Here is a 17620-nt window from a genome sequence, read left to right on the forward strand (position 1 = left end):
CAGAAGTCTAAAAAATAAGATTGGAGAGTTAGAATGTATGGTACTGAATGAATATATAGACATAATAGGCATCTTAGAGTCCTGGTAGGAGAATAGCAAATGGAATCATAAAACCAGGGTACAAATTACATCAAAATGATAGCCCAGATCAAACTGGTGGAGGGGTGATGCCTTATGTTAAGGATGGTAGAGAATCAAACAGGATAAAAATCCAGCAGGGAACAAAATGCACTGTGTAATTTCGATGGATAGAAATTTAATGTTTGATGGGGAAGAGTACAGTAGTGGCCATATACTACTATTCATCTGGCCAGGCAGAAGAGACTGAAATGCTAACAGAAAGTAGGAAAGGTAAATTAAGGAACACAATAATGGGAGATTTCAATTACCCCAATATCGGTCAAGTAAATGTCTCATCAGGACATGCTAGGGAAGTAAAAATTATAGATGCCATCAATCACTGTTTCATGGAGCAGATGGGCCAGGAGCCTGGTGGGGGAGGGAGGGAACTACTCTAGATCTAATTTTCATTGTTGTGATGCAGGATTTGGTATGAGAAGCTACAGTGGTGGGGCTGCTTGGCAATAGTGATCAAATTTAACATGATCATTAAAAGGAGGATCTAGCTGAAAATAGAATAAAGTTCACAACTCTTTGCTTTATCTTCGAATGCGTGAATCACTTGGCCCCAGAATATCTCTTCCAACTTCTCTTCTCCTACAATCCAATGAGAGAACTTCAGTCTTCCCAACTGGCCCTTCTCTTGCCCCTCCACAAGTTTCTACCAGACTAACATGCACAAGACTTCATGCATTCAGTTGCTTTGCCCAAAAATTATGGAACATACCTCTAGCCCTTCACTTAGAAGCTTGTTACCTCACCTTCCAAAAAATATATATATCAAAACTAGGCTATTAATCCAAGCTTTCCCCTAGATTCCACAGCAGAGACCCTTTCCTTCTACTAATTGACTACGGAACTCTTTCTTGTTCTCGAGCCCACAATATTATCCACTACTGGGCTAATTCTACTTAATTGGTTCTTACTATCTCTGCCCCAGATGCTTAATCTATGTGATTTGTACTCGTAGTGCCCATTTATTTATTGTTATACTTTGTAATTTATTTTATTGTTACCCAATGCACCAAACACACCCTGCTGTTTACTATTCATATTGGGCATGACTTTCAAAAGCATTTACTCGAGTAAAATTAGATTTACTCGAGTAAATGCACTTCACTTGAGTACATGGCTTTTGAAAATTGCTAGGATAGTATGTTTCATTTACATGTGGAACTCCTTTGAAAATTACCCCCCCCCCCCCAAATTTCTCCCTAGATACTTACAATCCTCATCATATCGTTAGGTAATGCATATATGTAAATACAATCTATGTGTTCAATGTTCATATATTTTTCAATGTGATCCACCTTCTTATTAACTTAGGAAAAAGCAAAATATAAAAAGTTTATAAATTGATTAAGGAAAACATCTGCTGTAGCATTTAACTTTAAAAAGAGAGACTATGATATGAGAAAATTAAGAAAAAAAGTAAAAAGAGAGGTCGCAGAGGTTAAAAGTTGCATGCAGTGTGGATACTGCTTAAACACACCATCCTGGAAGCCCAGATTAGATGTATTCTATGCATTAGAAAACAGTAGAAAGACCAAACAACTATCAAAATGATTACATGATGAGGTGAAAGAAGCTATTAAAGCCAAAAGGACATTTTTCAAACACCAGAAAGTGGATCTTGTCACAGATATCTTGGCTCAGCAATCCAGGGCTGCTCCAGAGGAGAAGATGTACACCTGAAGAGGTGAGGTCCAGGTGCTACTTGGTAAAGAGGAATATTGGAGCTAGGTTGCAGGGTTTAAACACTAGAGCAAGATAGCATTGCAGGAATACTGGAACAAGTTGATAAAGCAGGACACTGGAACTTAATTAGAAGGCAGGAACTCATTTATAGATGGGAGCACTGAAGCACAATTACCAGGCAGGAATACTGAACAAAATTACAGGACAGGAACTCAGAAACAAGGCCAAAATCACAGGCTAGATAGAGATATTGCTTCCATAAGTGAGACACTAAGAGGGCTGTTGGACCAGCAAAAGTGTTTCAGGTTAAGGCTGTTTTTATATAGCCCTCAGTTTGGGGCACACATAATGCTGGTCCAGTAGGGAATCTGAGCTTCATAGTTTCTGCAGGATCCTTGCCAAGCCAGACTCTTTGGGGTAGATTTTATAATGTGCGCATGTGCGTCCATGTGTACACGCTTCCCGGCGCACGCACGTGGACACGCCGATTTTATAACATGTGTGCCAGTGTGCACATGCTATAAAATCCGAGGGCCGCGCGCACATGCGTGCTGGATTTTATAATCCGCATGTGTATGTGCGGGCGGCGTGTGCAAGGGGGAGAAATTATGCAACCTCCGCGCGGCAATGCATTCGGGCTGCCCCAGTTCCCTCTCAGTCTGCTCCAAACCCTACCTTTTTTTTTTTTTCCGGTTTGTTGCAGAACTTACTTCAGCTCCCAGGTTGCACATGCTGAGTCTTCGGGACAGCGGTCAATGGCGCTGTCCCAGCCCGACCCTTTGAAGAGGCCTGACAGTTGTGCACATACCGGCATATACGCGCGTGGCTGGGCCTCTTCGAAAATTCGCCTGGTGCATGCAAGGCCCAGCCACGCACGTAAACACCGGAATTTACGTGCCTAGGGCTTTTAAAATCCGCCCTTTTGTGGTTCCAATGCAAGATCCCCTAGCCCATAACACCTGGGGCCATGGGTTGATTCCCCACTGCCCCTGACAGAGCCAAATGAAAACAGATAGGCACTGGCAAGGTAGATGTAAAGCATTAATAAAGCAAGCCCAAAGAGAATTTGAAAAGAAGCTTGCTAGAGAGGCAAATACTAAAAAATTCTTTTTGAAAGTCTGCAAGAAACCCATGAGGGAGTCGGCCCACTGAATGACTGAAGGGTAAAAGGGGTGCTCATGGCCATAGCAGAAAAACTAAATGATCAGCCTTTATGTAGGAGGATATTGGGGAGATACCCACTTTGGAAACATTTTTTGAGGGTGATTTATGGGAACTGAAGCAAATCATGATGAACTGAGAAGATGTAATAGAACAAATCAACAACATAAAAAGTAATAAATCATTGGAACTGGGTGATATATACACTTCTGAAAGAAGTAAAAAATTAAATTACTAGTAATCTCTAACTCCTCTTTCAAATCAGCTATGGTACCTGAGACCACCCATTTTTAAATGGTTCCTGGGATGATCTGGGAAAATACAGACTGGTGAGCCTGAAGTCAAAATGGTAGAAGCTATTCTATTGCGGATTTGTAACTGGCTAAAAGATAGGAAACAGAGTAGGTCTGAATGGTCATTTCTCTCAATGGAGAAAGTTATATAATGGAGTGCTCCAGGGAGCTATACTTGAATTGACACTTTTTATTTTTATTTCAGTCTTTATTAAATTTTAAATCTTATAACATCAAAACCATAAACAGGAATAAACATAATGTTACAAACTGGCATAGGCATAAATCCAAAGGAAAAACCAAAACATTTATATTTCTAATCCACATTATCTAAGACACCCAATTAATAGGTAATGCTAATAATAAAACAAACATAAGAACATACCATACTGGGTCAGACCAAGGGTCCATCAAGCCCGGCAACCTGTTTCCAACAGTGGCCAATCCAGGCCACAAGAACCTGGAAAGTACCCAAAAACCAAGTCTATTTCATGCTACTGTTGCCAGTAATAGCAGTGGCTATTCTCTAAGTCAACTTAATTAAAAGCAGGTAACTCTCCTCCAAGAACTTATCCAATCCTTTTTTAAACACAGCTACACTAACTGCACTAATCATATCCTCTGGCAACAAATTCCAGAGTTTAATTGTGCATTGAGTGAAAAAGAACTTTCTCCGATTAGTTTTAAATGTGCCACATGCTAACTTCATGGAGTGCCCCCAAGTATTTCTATTATCCGAAAGAGTAAATAACTGATTCACATTAACCCGTTCTAGACCTCTCATGATTTTAAACACCTCTATCATATCCCCTCTCAGCTGTCTCTTCTCCAAGCTGAAAAGTCCTGACCTCTTTAGTCTTTCCTCATAGGGGAGCTGTTCCATTCCCTTTATCATTTTGGTTGCCCTTCTCTGTACCTTCTCCATCGCAACTATATCTTTTTTGAGATGCGGCAACCAGAATTGTACACAGTATTCAAGGTGCAGTCTCACCATGGAGCGATACAGAGGCATTATGACATTTTCCGTTTTATTCACCATTCCCTTCCTAATAATTCCCAACATTCTGTTTGCTTTTTTGACTGCCGCAGCACACTGAACCGACGATTTCAATGTATTATCCACTATGACGCCTATATCTCTTTCTTGGGTGGTAGCTCCTAATATGGAACCTAACATTGTGTAACTATTGCATGGGTTATTTTTCCCTATATGCATCATCTTGCACTTATCCACATTAAATTTCATCTGCCATTTGGATGCCCAATTTTCCAGTCTCAGAAGGTCTTCCTGCAATTTATCACAATCTGTTTGTGATTTAACTACTCTGAACAATTTTGTATCATCTGCAAATTTGATTACCACACTTGTCATATTTCTTTCCAGATCATTTATAAATATATTGAAAAGTACGGGTCCCAATACAGATCCCTGAGGCACTCCACTGCCCACTCCCTTCCACTGAGAAAATTGTCCATTTAATCCTACTCTCTGTTTCCGGTCTTTTATCCAGTTTGTACTCCACGAAAGGACATCGCCACCTATCCCATTTATTTATTTATTTATTTAATAACTTTTATATACCGGCATTAGTAGGAGACATCATGCCGGTTCACATGACAACAAAAGAATGGAAAATACATTATAACAGGGCGGTGGGTGAGGAATAACAACAACAGAGAAGGCAAGAAAATATAGGTCTGAAAACTGGTTAACAGTAACTAAATAATAAAATTCAACAAGTTATAAATTAGAGATGTACTGAACGGATAACAGCACCAGTAGAGTATTTACAAAGTATCAGGGACGATCTGAGGGGCATGACTTTTTACTTTTCCTAGAAGCTTCTCATGAGGAACTTTGTCAAAAGCCTTCTGAAAATCCAAATATACTACATCTATCGGTTCACCTTTATCTACATGTTTATTAACACCTTAAAAAATGTGAAGCAGATTTGTGAGGCAAGCCTTGCCTTGGGTAAAGCCATGCTGACTTTGTTCCAATAAACCATATCTTTCTATATGTTCTATGATTTTAATATTTAGAACACTTTCCACTATTTTTCTTGACACTGACTTCAGGCTAACTGGTCTGTAGTTTCCTGGATCGCCCCTGGAGCCTTTTTTAAATATTGGGGAATCATTAGCCACCCTCCAGTCTTCAGGTACAATGGATGATTTTATTGATAGGTTACAAATTTTTACTAATAGGCCTGAAATTTCATTTTTGAGTTCCTTCAGAATCCTGGGGTGTACACCATCCAGTTCAGGTGATTTACTACTTTTCAGTTTGTCAATCAGGCCTACCACATCTTCTAGGTTCACCGTGATTTGGTTCAGTCCATCTGAATCATTACCCATGAAAACCTTCTCCGATACAGGTATCTCCCCAATATCCTCTTCAGTAAACACTGAAGCAAAAAAATCATTTAATCTTTCCATGATGGCTTTATCTTCTCTAATTGCCCCTTTAACCCCTCGATCATCTGACGGCCCAACTGACTCCCTCACAGGCTTTCTGCTTCGAATATATTTAAAAAAGCTTTTACTGAGAGTTTTTGCCTCTACGCCCAACTTCTTTTCAAATTCTCTCTTAGCCTGTCTTATCAATGTCTTAGATTTAACTTGCCAACACTTATGCATTATCCTATTTTCATCTGTTGGATCCTTATTCCAATTTTTGAATGAAGATCTTTTAGCTAAAATAGCTTCTTTCACCTCCCCTTTTAACGATGCCGGTAATCGTTTTGCCTTCTTTCCATCTTTCTTAATGTGTGCAATACATCTGGATTGTGCTTCTAAGATGTATTTTTTAACAATGACCATGCCTCTTGCACACTTTTTACCTTTGTAGCTGCTTCTTTCAGTTTTTTTCTAACTATTTTTCTCTTTTTATCAAAGTTTCATTTTTGAAAGTTTAGCACGAGAGCCGTGGATTTGCTTACTGTCCCCCTTCCAGTCATTAATTCAAATTTGATCATATTATGATCATTATTGCCAAGCGGCCCCACCACTGTTACCTCTCTCACCAAATCCTATGCTCCACTGAGAATTAGATTAAAAATTGCTCCCTCTCTTGTCGGTTCCTGAACCAATTGCTCTATAAAGCTGTCATTTATTCCATCCAGGAACTTTATCTCTCTAGCTTGTCCCGATGATACATTTACCCAGTCAATATTGGGGTAATTGAAGTCTCAGAATACACAAGTGCAGACAGGAGGTTCAATCCTGACAGAACACTCGCAGACGGTGTATAAATACTTGTTTTTTAATTCTTCAGTATGGCAACTCCTCTGATTTGTACAGGCAAAAGCTTAATGGCGTCCCCCGACACGGTACCCGTGTTTCGCCGCGGGCTGCATCGGGAGGGCTCACCAATAGGGATTCATAGAAAAGCTGACAGCACGAATACTAAACAAGTATTTATACACCGTCTGTGAGTGTTCTGTCAGGATTGAACCTCCTGTCTGCACTTGTGTATTCTGCGATATCGCTTTAAGTGCAGCTTTTGCTCATTATGTACTTTCGGTAATTGAAGTCTCCCATTATTACCACACTACCAATTTGGTTAGCTTCCCTAATTTCTCTTACTATTTCACTGTCCGTCTCATCATCTTGCCCAGGTGGACAGTAGTATACTCCTATCACTATAGTCTTCCACAACTCACAAGGGATTTCTACCCATAAAGATTTGATTGTGCATTTAGTCTCATGCAGGATGTTTATCCTGTTGGACTCTATGCCGTCCCAGACATAAAGTGCCACACCTCCTCCCGGGTGCTCCTCTCTGTCATTGCAATATAATTTGTATCCCGGTATAGCACTGTCCCATTGGAGATAAGTAAGGGAGGTGAAAATAATTTATATGATCTTCAATACACCATGTACTTGTTATGTTTTGGCAGGTTGCGGGGATCTCCCACAACTGATCTCATTTACCCCGTACAGCGCCAAGGCTCAGGACACCACCACCAGTCATCCTCAAACGCCACTGCTGTTGTTGTCTTTCTTAGGCGCATGAGTGTGCCTATACACCTTATCGAGGCCCCATGGCGGGAACTCTCCATTGGCATCCTCAGATGTTGTCAGCATTATCAGGCAACTTAAGCCCAAATCCTGTAGCTACTCTTTGCCTCAGCAACAGATCCTCCTGCCTACAGCAGTGCATGTTGCTTCATGTTCCTGGTGTCCTTGCTTCTGCCTTGTCCAGCCTTCCAGTATTGCTTTGTCCAGCCTTCCTGTTTCACCTCTTCCTTATCTCCAGGCCTCGACTTTCTTGCTTGGTATTGACCTCTGCTTTGGGTCTTGGCTACTGTCTTGCCTGCTGCTTGGACTTGACCTGTGCTATGGCCACTGACTATGTCTTGCCTGCTGCTACCCTGACCCTTGTCCCATACCTGGCATCTGTTTGATTACTGCCTGCCCTACTTTGGCTCATTTCTGAACAGTCTCTCTGACTGCCCTCGGGACCCTCCTAAGTCCTGCCGGCCTCTGGAACCCAAAAGCTCAACCTGCGGGGAATGGGACTGGTGACAAAGCTCTAGCTTGTGCCAGACCAGGGCATGTTTGCCAGCTGTCAGTGTGGGCCTAGTATGTTCTGCTACAAGTTTGTGCCGAGCACACCACAGCACAAGGAACCTCTAGGTGACTAGATGCTGTGATTCCAAGGTTGCGGTGCAACAAGGCTGTGGCAAGAGTGTAATACAGCAATTCGTAAGAAGAGTTATATTCAGCAGAAAAGCAACAAATCATTGCAACAAATTATTGGTGGGAGTATAAGGGCAATTGCCTCGGGTCCTGCATTGCCATGGTAGCCACACCCCCAACATCACTTCTAGAGAACCAGTGGGGCATCTGTTCATCTCAATAGTGGCAGCCTTTCTGTTCACCACTGTTGCTGTTAGTAATCTCCTTGCGCCCCCCCCCCCACCCCACTGTGCAGCAAATAGCTGACCGTGGTAGAAGCTGTCCATCATGTTTCTGCTGCTACTTCTGGGTTCATTGGCTGGATCTGTGGGCTGATGCTGCTACCTCTTTCACCCCCTGCAGAGCTGTTCTTGGTGGTGCAGTGACCTGACTGACACTTCTGGGTTTGTGGCCACTGCTGACCATGTGGTCTCATCACTGTTCCTGCTTCTCCTGCTAAACCCCTTCAGCTGCCACCTAGAAATAAACTTTGGTGTCAGCAAGGCCTTGCTCTCCCGCAGCTGTTGTCTCTTAAAGAGATACACCACCAACAAAACAGGTAGAAAAACATGGACTGACTAGTTTTGCAGCCGCGGGGACTGCCAAAGGATCCAGGCCCTTTAAAGTTGTGGTGTATAAGGTTCTGGCCATCAATGTGAGCATATAAAGAAAACCTTTTAACTTCCGGTTACAAGATTAAGCAGCTCCCTTAGCGGTGGTGTTAAATCTTATGACGAGTGTAGAGAATTGCCTCCACAACTTGCTTCTTAACCTCTGGGGGATTCTGTCCTTCATCCTGTGGGGAGAACGCTTACCCTTCAAACTCTGGAAAGAGGACCCCCACCTGGGTAGATTTGTTCCAGGCCATGTAAACCCCCTTAGGGTCAGCTCTGGTCAGGAGCATTGCGTCTGGCTCTACAGGCTGTACCACCACAAAGTGGACGCTATCTAGAAGAGGGTTACTCAAATGTTTTCACTATAAGTTCTGTGAGATGAGACTTAAGAACCTATATATATATATATATATATATATATATATATATGTATATGTATGTATAACTTTGAAGAGTGAGGGTGGATATAATAGAAACACTCCAATATCTCAAAGTTATAGATAAGGCACAAGAGGGAAGCATTTTTTCAGTGGAACAGAAGTTCTAGAGCAAGAAGTCATGGTACAAGAGGCTGAGAGGGGGTAGGCTAAAGAGTAACATGAGGAAATATTTCTTCACAGAAAGTGAGGGATATGCAGGGAGTAGTCTTCCAGTGCAAGTGTTGAGAACAAAAACAGTATCAAAATTCAAGAAAGTATGAGATAAGTATAGAGGATTCTTAGTTGTGTGGGACAGTGGTGGATTTAGGTTATGCAGCCGCTAGGCACTATTGATATTGATGCTGTCGCATCTCACCCCATCCCTGCTTAAAGAAGGTCAGACAAAAGAAGATCTAAGGCACAGACCCACAGGTGCTTGCAGTAGGAATTAGAAAATTCTGACATACATTGGCAAACATTTCCATCTTTTATATTGCATTATAAAAATGGTTTTCCAAACTTGCTTGTGTCTGTAGAATGTATTTTATTTTTATTGCATGAAGAAAAGTGATTCAAAGAATCAGTAAAAGGAAGAGATCTCAGGGCTGGGGAGAGGGCCACAGATGCAGGGCTGGATTTAAGATTTTGGTGCCTGTATGCAAAGTGCCATGGCAGCACCTCTTTGACGTTTTGCTGGCATGTGGCCCTAAAGCAAGCAGATGCAGGTTCTTATTTGGCATGGATATTCGGGACCTTCAGAAGTTGGCATCCTAAGCAGTTGCCTATGCTTAAATCCGAGCCTGTATGGATGGGGATAGGAGAGGGGGGACTGGGAATTGAAGAGAGGAGAGGGGGAAGAAGAAAGAAATGGGGATGGAGGGAGGATAAAGAGGGCTAGGGATGGGGAGGAGAGAAGATGGAGATGATTGAGGAAGAGAGAGAAAGATAAGGGGATGTTTGGGACTCTGGGATGGGGAGAGAAAGGTAGGAAAGGATCAGAGGATGGAGGAAGGCATCCCCAGGATTTGGGAAACAGAAACCGAGATCAAGAGAGGGAGGATCTGAACCGCAATGTTGGAGGGAGGGTTGGGGACAAGGGAGTTTTCCCTACCATGCTCTGGTCCTGCTCCCCCTTGCATCCCCTCTCTAACCTCATATCCAATCTGGTAACAAACATCTGGCACCAATCCCTTCTCTCTCTCACACACACAGTCTTCTTTTTCTGTTCCCCTCTTACTCACACACAAACATATGCCCCCCTAGTCAATCCCCATTTAATCTCTCAGCCCCTCTCCTCACCCTCAGTGATCCTGTACTCATCCCTCCTAACCTCCCAAAAATGATCCTCCTTTGCTCTATCTGCTCCAGGCTTAGCTCCTCCCCCTTCTGTTCTCTACAGCTGGATTAGGTAGTAGATGGCTGTTCTCTGCTGAGATTCAGCACAGCTGGCAGGCAGTAATTCTTCAGCCAGTCCGCCGGCCCCATATTTTTTTTGCCACACTAGGCACAGTCCTAGTGTATCTATTGACAAATCCAGGTCTCCAAACTCTTTTCAGTACAGAGTTCTAGTAGCCCATATTAATCCTATAGGATTAATCCATGCATGTTGTGAGACTTTTTATTGAATAAAGAAAAAAGATGTTGTAGTACTTGAACATTTGACACCTCACAGACCTCAGGGTATCTCAACAAGGGATCTATAAGGGCTTGAAAACTCATACACTGCTGGTTGACAGGTTCCCAGTACTTTACTTCAGTATTTCCCAACCTTCAAGCCTGATTAGGTGTTCCATGAAGTCACCACTGCCTGATGCTCAGATTCAGACCAGCACCTGGTCTGCTCACAGCTCCTCACAGCAAGAGTCACCAACTCTTAAAACATGTAAGAGTTCTTTTCTGAAAACATGTTGTAGTTGTGGCACCCCGATAAGTTGAATACAAATATTAAAGCAAGCCTGACCAACTGCCTTAGATTAAAAAATATTGTATTTGCACATAAATCACATTATTTTAATCTAAGGCAGCTGGTCTGGCTTGCTTTAATATTTGCCTTTGGGCTCTGACAGGCCACCTTCCGGTCTGTTTTGTGGGACCCTTATAAGTTGGCCACTAGATGTCCCTAGTCCCCCATAAATAGGACTAGGAATTGGCAGCTCCGCCCCCATGAGGTAGCTGAAGAGGTGGACCTGGCTAAAAGAGGGTCAAAGGGAGTTTTGCAAGGGGGGGGGGGGGAGAGAGTTTCTATGCGTTGCGTCCCTCGGTCGCTTCTTGGCATCGTGCAGGCCACACTTCTGCTGCTCATTGCTGCTCCTCCAGGCCCTGTCGGCCGTGCTACTTTTCACTGCCAGACAGGGAAAGGGAGGAAAAGACCAATGCTTTTTTGTGGCCCCGTGGCAGCGCTGCTCTGCACTACCAGAGTGAGGAGGCAGGGTGGGGGAGAAGGAGGCCGATGTGTTTTTTTGCTGCCCTATAGGCAGTGCCACTCTCTTCGTTGCCGGGGCGGGGTAGAGAGGGGGTGGGGAATGAGTGCTGCAGTGTTCTGCATTGGCCTGGCGGGAGGAAGGAGGGAGGAGATCGATTGGTTTTCAGGCTCCACGGGTCGGTCGCGTTGCTATTTACTGCCAGGGTGGGGGGAGAGAGGAGGAGGAGGAGAAGGCTAGATGTCGATAGTTTTCACGTGACGGCACACCTAGTGGATGGCTCCTATGGCCCAGGCCTCATTGGCCGTAGGTTAGCTACGGCTCTGCTAGAGGTTCAGGGTTTATATTAGGATTCCGTCCTATCCTGTATAGACGCCAGACTAAGAGAAGGACTGTATTGATTGATGCCCCTGAATAATTTTCATGGTAGTTTTTCTAGATGACTGAAACTGGCCAAGGGTTTCTTTGTTGATTAGAAGGTCCTTCTGTCTGGGGATGCCACTGGCATGCATGCCCAGCACTTTGTGACAATGGTGAAAAATATATGTTATGGTGCCTCCTGCTTTATTGAACAAGGGTGCTCTGGCTGTACGGGCAGAGATAAGAAGCAGGTGTGGAGGGAACCATGGGACCTCCACCAGGATCAAGCTAACTGGGTGGTTTCCCTGTCACAAGTCATATAAGATGGCTCCATGATGACAGCTGCATAGGAATGTAGAATAGAGATTATTTAAAATGTAATATTTAAACGTGTGTTTTACCAGGAATGGAGAAACTGTTGATCAGGATGAGTTAATTATCAAAATCTCAGGGGGGGAGGGGCGGGCCCCTGGATCTTTTAGGAATCTAGCAATGCTTCTGCTCAGAAATGCAGGTTTCCATCTGCATATAAAGTATTTAACAAGTAAAGGCCTGCAACGAGTTGCAGACTGTAATTGTGGAATGCCATTTCTGTCTTGAATTAAAACACTTTTTATATTGGAAAGGTTCTTGTCTTCTTTCCGTATATATATATATATATATATATGTTTATGTAAGCTGAAGCTGCAGTAAGCATCAGAAGAATGTGTCATACCATACTGTAAATAACTTAAAAAAAAACATACATGAAATATTATAAATTAAGTTTTATAAAAGAAAAAATGAATTCATAAAAAGAAGAGCACATCAGCAAGGGAAAAAAAAATCTTATACAAAAAAACTTGACAACCCTGCAGAAAAGTGTCACAAAAGGTGGTAAACCATGAAATAATTTCTATTTTTAATATATAAAATACTACACAAAAGAGCACCCAGACCAATGGCCGGGATCACAGGATTTTCTGCTGCAGTTCAGGTATTCCCACAGTGGGGAAGTTGCTCAGGCTTGGGGAAAGGGAGAGAGAGAAGACGGCTGTCATTATTGTGGCTGCCCCTGCCAGCCTGCCAGTGGTGCTGAGGATGCGTTGTAAAGGAGATCCAGGAGATCCAGCTCCCCCAGGTCACCAGGGCATGCTGTTTGAGGAGTATAAAGGGTGGCAGCAGAGTCTGCTGAGGGGAGAAAAAACCAGGGAAGAGATAAGACAAAATTTAATTCCTCAAAATATGTTTGCATATGTAAATCTAAATCGTTACATGTAAAATATATAACGTAATTGTAGCAAAATTAATATGCAGCAAATATAATATATATTGCACATACTTCTCTGCTCTTTGCGCTAGTGAAAACCTGCAGTTCTTTCATCTGGCCATTAGGTAGCAGTAGCAATCCTGGCAGTGTGCTCAGTGTCTGAGAAGCCTCTTTCTTTGCATTTCTTATTCATTCTTCCATCTTTGCTAACTGGCTATCTTTTCCACTGGTGGAATTTTGATTGCATGAGGAAAAGAGAGAGACATGCATAAAGGTATGTACGAAAGTGATTTTGCATGTGTTGTTATGCATACTGCAAGCAGGTGCTCCCAGGGGTGCAGTTTGGGTGGGAAAATAATTTACACACATGCTTTTGATTTTCAAAAGAAGGCATAGAAATGTACGGACATTTACACCTGCTTTCTAGCAGGCATAAATATGTTCGCCTATGCTGTGCTTCAACACTACAAGGGCTTTTATAAAATAGGGCTCTAGGTACCCAACTTTCGAAACCGTCCACAGACACCGTATGTGCGAGTAAGGGGGCTCGCAGAGATTTAGGTTATTTTATAAACTGTGAGGCAGGAGCTGCTCAAATTATTAATTCCTGTGAATTTCTACCCCAACAGTACACGCATACTTTCTCTACCCATTTTATAAAATTACGCACATATATTTTACGTGCATAATAATTATAACAATGCATGCATAATAACTGAGAGCTAAATGCAGAGGCAGTTATTTTCTAAAGTATGCATGCGCTCTGCTTCTGAAAATACTTGCATGCATACTTGGAATCACCAGTTCACTGATAATTCAACCAGTTCACACAGACTTTCACCTGTTCACCTACACCTTTCAGCACTTCACCCTGGATCCCTACCAGTTCACCCAGACCTCCCACCTAAAAACTACAGACAAAAAAACAAATTTGATTTCAATTGCGTGAGTCAATTAGCAGGTGTAAAAGCATATGGCCAAATTCAGTAATATATGTACATATATCGCTTACAAAATAGCAACTTGTGCATGTACTTCTGAACCTTGCCCATTTACCTATAAACTACCCGATTTTTTCACTGTTCACATTTATGTGCAAGTACTGAAAGTACTTTCAAGATTTATAAAACGGCATATATGTGCGCACATACATGCTAATTTTGCAAGGACAATCCTGCATAACTCATTGAAAATTACCTCCAAGGAGCCTAACTTTCCAGCCTCTCCATGGTAGCTAAATTAATGGTAGTTTTTTTATAAATTGTGTGTCAGGAGCTGCACAGTTCACAAAATACTGTGCACTTTTGCTCTGAACATATGCACATATATTTCAGTATGTGCAAATATTTCCAAAGCAAGAAAATGCATATTTTCTCTACCTATTTCATAAACATACATGCATACATTTTATGTGCGATAAGCAAGTTTGCTTATTGCAAATAGTGTTTTCCGAAGATAGCAGGATGAATTAGCCATGACATGTGGGTGATGTCATCCAGTGGCACCGAACCTCTTTCTCCAAGCCAGTACAACTTTTGTTCTACTGAGCAAGTGTGAGAATTCTCACTCACATGTTGCCTCCTGAGCCGCCTCATTCAATTTGAGAGCTAATCTAGGGGCCGATGCAATACAGTGCACTCAGCTGAGCGCACTGTATAACCCTCAGTTGGATGTGGGTTGTATAGGCGCTAACTAATCCCCTTTTGTAATAAGGGGATTAGCGCCTCTACAACGCGTGTCCAATGCGGAGTGAAACTAATAGTGCTCATCAAATGCAAATGCATATGAATGAGGCTATTAGCTATTCCATCCCAATGCAAAAAAAAAAATGTGCGTCTAAGATGCACTTTTTTGCGATCGGAAATGAACACCTGCCTAGAGCAGGCGTTAATTGCCGAGCACTCCTAAAACTAGTACAGAAAAGCAGAAAAAACTGCTTTTCTGTACAGCCTCCTACTTAATATTGTTACGATATTGAGTAGGAGGAAAAATCTTTCATAAAGAGTTTACAAAAAAAGCGCCAGCAGTCGGGTGCAGGAAATGGATGCTCAATTTACAAGCGTCCGTTTCCTGAACCCCTGGCTGTGTACCGTTTAGGAAACCCAATGCTGATAAATGCAGCGTCGGTTTTCCTAACCGGCGGATGGCCGATGCTCTCAGGCTCCCGTTATCAAGGAGGCGCTAGAGGCGCTCAAGCGACCCTTGCGCCTCCTTGATAACATGACCCCTAATTTAAATATTGAATCGCGTCCCCAGGAGGAGCGCCTGGGGGTATGTTAGGAAAGCGGGCACTGACTCTTTCCATCACTAAGCAGGGCTGAATTAGCCATGACATATGTGGAGTCCCAAGCTGAGGATTGCAGTAGAGCAATTACTGAAAAAGGAACCCAGACCCCATCATGGAGAATGGACTACTAGGGGAACAGACCTCGCAAAACTACTCGACCGACAGTAAAAAGATATAAAGCTCCTTGATGACCAAGTGACCAAGTTATAGCTCATAGATGAGCCACTGATGCAGCCATGGCTCTCACTTGGTGATCCTTGATAGAGTCCTTGATAGATAATTTGGATGCCTGCTAGAGTCTAGCAATATGCAATACAGTCTGCTATCCAATTGGACAATGTTTGTTTGACCACAGCTATGCCTAATCAGTTAGGATCGAATGAGACAAAGATCTGCAAAAACTGATGATGTGGCTGAGTCTTTCTTTTGTAATAAGCTAGTGCCCTCTTACAGTCCAAGGTGTGGAGGGCTTTTTCACCTTCATGTGCATATGGCCTTGAGAAGAATGTAGGGAATATGATGACTTGATTAATATGAAAAGGAATTTTGGGTGGGTGCAGAGAACTTCGCTATTGTGGAAGAACTACATGTAAGATGAATAGTGAACCAGAGCTTGAGGTTCACTGACCCTTCTGGCTGATGTTACTGCTACCAGAAAGAGTATTTTCCATGTTAGGAACTTGAGAAGCCAGCTCTAATGGTTTGGGTGGCAGTGTCATTTGCGCTAGGACAATGTTTAAATCCCATGGAACAAGTGGTTTTGCAACTTGAGGTTTTTAATCTGCCATAAACCTTTCATGAACTTGGACACTAATGGATGAGTGGAGATAGGTTTACCGAATATGGTATGCAACTATGGCGCTGAGATGTACTCTCACTATGAAGTGCTGAGTCTGGAAGCAGACAGAGAAAGCAAGTAGTTAAACAAGTCCTTGGATTCGCAAAGAATGGATCCAAGGAAATTTGCTGACACCATGCAGAAAATCTTTTCATATAAAACCATAGGATCTCTTAGTTGATGGTTTCTTGCAGATACTATGTTGTCCTTTACTTTCTTCTGTAAGGGCAATCCAGTGATTATTGAGTGTTCAACATCCAAGCCTTCAGACTGAGGGCTGGTAAGTTTGGATGCAGGGCAGACTCTAGGGCAAATGGAGCCCTGTAAGAAAATCGTTGATGGTGCCCCTTCCCCAACCGATCCTTGCTCCTCGGGGGCAAAGGCTAAGGAAGTTAAGCTGGGAAGAGGAGAGAGAAAGGTGAATACCCCTGCCTCCTCAGATTGATATAGATTAGCAGCAGTGGGTACACTTTATCGCTCCCCTGACCTCAACAATTTCCCTATTCACCTACCGTACACCAGTGCAGTCTTTAGAAATATAGAAATGCACATTCTCTAGATATATAAATGTTGCATCTGTAGAATAAAAAGACATTTTTTCATTTTGTATCACTCATGTATCCCTAGATCACACATCACCAGCAGAACTGAGCCAAAAAATCTCCAACACAAATTTCAAGACTCGGTGCATAACTCTAAACTATCCATACCTTAGCCTGCCATTAACTGTACCTGTAAAACATTCCAAGAAAAACTCATAAGGGCCCTATATGCAATTAAGAAAGCCCTGGCCTGTTCTAGCCACCCAGAAAAAACTATTTTTTAAATCAGTTGACAGCATTGCCTCAACAATTTTAGAAAATGGATATGGGATCTTATTCAGATGATATTTAACATTTCATAGATTACAAGGATAACCTGTCCCATGCAGAAGGCAACCTGCACAGAGCAGCAGTTGCTACTATCTTTAACAGAAGATATGGGGATAACTTGCACACAGTGCCAGTTACTATTATAAGCAGCTTGCTGGGCAGTCAAGATGGACCACTTGGTCTTTAGCTACCATCACTTACTATGTTACAAAATATCTCACAGGTGTCATTTAACTGTTGGAGACAAATACAGAATAAAGAGACCATAAACCCTGACAGCCCTGTCTTTCCTTAAAATCTGAGTTAAGTTCTAAGTTAAGTTATAAGTTATCTTTATATTAGGTTATCCTGATTTATCTTGATCACTCCCTTTGTTATATGTAACTTTTCCCAGTTTTGGTTTGATGTAAACCGGTGTGATAAGACTTTTTGTCCTGAACGTCGGTATAGTAAAAATAAATAAATAAATAAATGGCAACAAGCCAGACACTGTATGCAGTGCTACACTATCATTCCTCATTAAACATCATACAAAATCCAGAACTATGAATTATGAATCATAATGGTATAACCATACTAATAAAAAAACCATTAAAACATGTGATG

This window comes from Rhinatrema bivittatum, chromosome 1 (genome assembly GCF_901001135.1).
Source record: "Rhinatrema bivittatum chromosome 1, aRhiBiv1.1, whole genome shotgun sequence".
In the NCBI taxonomy this organism is placed as follows: Eukaryota; Metazoa; Chordata; class Amphibia; order Gymnophiona; family Rhinatrematidae; genus Rhinatrema; species Rhinatrema bivittatum.